This window comes from Octodon degus, unplaced genomic scaffold, assembly GCF_000260255.1.
Source record: "Octodon degus isolate 3935 unplaced genomic scaffold, OctDeg1.0 scaffold00313, whole genome shotgun sequence".
In the NCBI taxonomy this organism is placed as follows: Eukaryota; Metazoa; Chordata; class Mammalia; order Rodentia; family Octodontidae; genus Octodon; species Octodon degus.
In genome coordinates, this window is record NW_004524889.1 from 606,682 (window position 1) to 611,220 (window position 4,539).

Consider the following 4,539-nt stretch of genomic DNA (forward strand, 5'->3'; position numbering starts at 1 on the left):
TGGACTCTTGTTGAATATTTTGCTGAGTTTACACACCTATAATATTCAATAACGGAACTTAGAAAAAATGGGGTATACAGATGAATGTCAATTTTGTATCTGTGTATTTAGAGTGGTTAGGATAGATATCTAGTGCATTCTCTTAATGAATAGAATAATTTGTTCTAATGGTGTTTATAAATATGATCTCAAGTCCGCATCTTGTACAGCAATTAACCACTAAGAAGAATATATGCAGTGTGTTATTTGCTGAATCTGTACTTCCAATTTGATTTGAAACTGTCTCATTGTTATCTGTTTATCAATAAAATTTTGATAAAAAATAAAAAATTAAAATAAAAATGACAATTAAATAAAATTATGGTAATTTAAATGCGAAAATTCAGAGCCCAGGAATTAATTTAACTAAGCTACCTAAAGCACATAATTAATTCCTATTCTAGAAAAATATCTAAATATATAATGGAATTTGGTATGTCCTAAGGGATCCTTTAAATCACTGTACATAGTGACCTTTATTCAGTAAAAATAATACCATGAAATTCAATAAGCTATAGAAAATTTAAGGAAAAAATGTTAGATCTCTATGTTACACCCTTCATAACAATAAATTTAAATGTGCCTCACCATTATAAATAGTTGTATATGCTTTTCTCCCAATCTTCAAAACGAAATCATGAGCCAAGCAGATAAGTATAAAACAAATGACTATGGCTATAGCAGTTGTCTCAGTTACTCTTCTCTCATTGCTGGGACAAATACCTGACACCCAAAATGAAGAAAGGAAAGGTTTATTCAGCTCATAGTTACTGGAGGTTTCAGCCCATACTTGGCTGGCTCCAAGGTAGAGTGTTACAGGACAGAGAACATCTACTTCACCTCAGTGGAACAACAACTATAGCAACAGTGAGTCTGTCTCTCTGTCTCTCTTATATTGCATTCAGACTCTGCCCCAGGCTAGGGGAAGTACACACACCCATAATATCATCAGTACTAAGACCCATAATCCCATCCTTGCATCACACATAATCCCAGTGGATCATGAGTTAATCACAAACTCTAGAATTCCCAGCCCCACGAGTGCATGAGGCTTTGGGGGAACAACTAGACACAAACCATAACAGCAATTATATAACACTAAATTTATGGGGATGATAAAAATATCCAAAGAAGAAATTAGTGAAATAAACAATGTATTCACACTAATGAATAATAAAGAATCATCAAAAATAATTATATATATATAGTATAAAACAATTATCTCTGTATAGTTAATGAAAAAATTTGAAAATAATTAGAACATGCATATTTTTGTTAAAATATGTTTAGAAAAATATGGGTTGAGGAGCGAGCTCAGTGGTCTAAGTACCTGCTGGCAAGCTCAAGGACCAAGGTTCAATCCCTGGTATCATATGTTGTGCCAGCCCCAGAATCCTAAGTTTGCTGTGCTGGCCCTGAAATTGGTCACTGGGAGGCTGAGACAGGTGTATCACTAAGAGGCCAGGCTGTGTAGTGAAACCCTGTACCAAATTAATAAAATTATATTTTTTAGAAAAGTAAAGTATACAGCTGCTAATAATCATACATTGAATTATGGTATATAATCATTATTTTGTTTGTATTACTATATTTTTCTATATTTTCTGACACTTTACATTCCAAAGAAATAGCCAATTTGTTTCACAACTAACAGTAATACATAGAAAACACTTTATGTCCATTAACAATGTTGTATTTTATATTATTTGTAACTGAAAATGGAAATACTACTATTATCTCAATGTTTCTGCATAATAAGTTATCCTAAAACTTAAAATAGTTGTCTTAAAATAACAACTGCTAATTCCTGTATATACTTGTTATGGGTGAGCAATTTGATACTACTGTGTCTGGCTTTGGGTTTCCCTTATGTTTCATTTTGATGTTAGGCAGATCTGAAGTCAATGGAAGGTCTCAGGACTAAAAGATGAGATTTAAAAATTAAAAAATAAAAGATCAGATTTAAATGTGGCTGACTTATACAGCTAAGAAGATATTGCTGACTCCTGTAAATCTGTTATATAGGATCATTGCATGGGGAAGATACGAAAGAATTTTGAGCAAGCAAGTTATAAGGAAAAAAAGGAATAGAGGATTTTTTTAAAGGAAGAAGTTGTCAGTGGTTTCATAAGAAGACCTAAATTCAAAATTGCTTATGAGGCTGATCTTGCTGAAAAAATACTTCTAAGTTCAGCACTCTGGAAGGTTGAGGCTGAATGATTGCAATTTGGAACCCAGCATGGTCAATAGTGATTTAGTGAAACTCTGTTTCAAAAAATAGAAAGGAATTTTTTTTAAATGTGTGGAAACTTACTTCTGTAGGAAGGTCTGCGTTCAATCACTAGAAATGCAAGAGAAAAAAGAAAAAGAAAGAGAAATTTCTGCTGAACTGAACTATAGATTTTCCATTAAAACTTTAAACTTCACAAGAAAGGATTAATAAGAACATAGGGCCAAATATCAGCTTTTAGTTAAGAATCAAATGGAATGACAGAGAACTACCCGCTCGGGCCCCCCTCCTGTCCCTCTCTTGGACAGGAGCTTTCTTTCTCTCAATAAATATATTTTGCTCATAAAAAAAAAATGGAATGACAACATGAAGGTAGGAATATTCCTTCCGAAACACTGGCTGCTAAAATGGTAGGAGGGTCATACAATGAAATTCTACAAAATTACTACATAAACCAGTCTACCATATTTTCAGAATACTACAAGAGTCCTTAATCCTTTAAACATAGCAGGCAGTCCTTTTATGCTTCAAGAGGACTGATCTAAACAGTAGATTATTGTCTTTCTTTTATACTCTGTTCAGAGAGAAGGAGAAAATATTGTACATATTGTTGACATTAGTTTTTGTGATTATTCATTTAAAATAATGAATACTGATACATAGTTTTATATTCACTCAACAAATTTTTATTGGAAACTATGTGTATAGTACTGTACTTGCCCTTAGCAACACAGAAACACAGAGAAGAAAAGTATACAACAGTGTGAAATGATATTTTCAATTCATTCACAATATATGTATATATACCTTTATACACATATTTCTTTTTAATATAGTAACACCTCAGTGTGTTATATCTGATAAATAATACATAAAGATGGTGAATAATATTCAAGATATGTAATTTCTATCACTCATCATTTACCATATGACATTAATTCTTAAACCCTTTCAAATACTTTAATCATTGAAAAACTTCCATTAAATAAAACTTCTAAAATTACATTTCCATTTTAGGAAGGCAAACAAATTAATTTCATAAATATGAAATAAAAAATTTGTGCCTTATGACTATACATATGAAGCATTGAAAAGGCAACAGAGCTACCAGGAATTTCCTAATTCTCCACGATTTGATCATCTCAGGATGCTTAAGAAAGAAAAAGTCTTGAAATAAAGATTTAAAAATGACTGAGAATCTCAGAACTGGGTTGCACAATAATATAAGACTTCAGGGAAATATTTTATATGTTAAGATGAAACATAAACTACTCTGACTATCTTGCATTTTTCAGAGGAATTAATCATAGACAGTTTTTTTGAAATATGATGTGATCTCAACCCACCAATTTTAACTTGAATTTTCTTCCTTGTTACAACATCCTCAAAGAATAATCAGTAACTGAGTAATTGCCAGTTTGAGTAAAACAATTACTTTGTCTTATGAGGAAAAAATGAAGGTGAAAATCTTTTTATGTTATGTACATCCTATATGAAGATATATTAAGTCTAAGAGGAAAGTTTCTCCACTTTGTAATTTAAATGTAATTCAGTTAACTATCTTTTCTAATAAATATTAAATTATATTGTATATTTGATATCCAAAATATAAACATGGCAGTGTTGAGGTATAATGGAATAATTAAAAATGAAGCAGGATATGATATAGAAAAATGTAAATCTCAAACTGTTAGACATCAACTGTACTGAGTTTGTGATCTCACAACATAGAGGAATAAAGTCACAAAACAAAGAAAAATGTTTGGATTTTTTTTTCACTTTAACTTTTTTTTTTCAGCAGGGGATTGAACTCAGGACCCTGAGCTTGCCAGGCAAGTGCTTACTCTACTGAGCTATCTCCCCGGGTCCATCACTTTAACCTTTTTTTTTTTCAACATTGTCATGGAGGATTTTGCAAGGGCAATTAGGCAAAAAAGGAATAATAGTTATCCATATTGGAAAATGACAAATAAAATTATCTCAGAGCAAAAATAATCATGTTAAAACCATCTCAGCAGAAAACTTCTCTGTTTTCTAAAACTTATCCTGTATACTTATCTTCGCAAATCCTAAGCAATCCACCCAATAAATTAAGAGTTAATTAACTAGTTCCATAAGACTATAGGATATAAGATACATTCAAGATTTCCTAAAACTCAGCAATATAAAATGAAGTAGATAAAACATAATATCATACTCAGGAATAAATATTAAAAAGGTTTAAGTTTTTATTAAAAAATATTGTAATGAGAAATAAAATAGCTTCAATA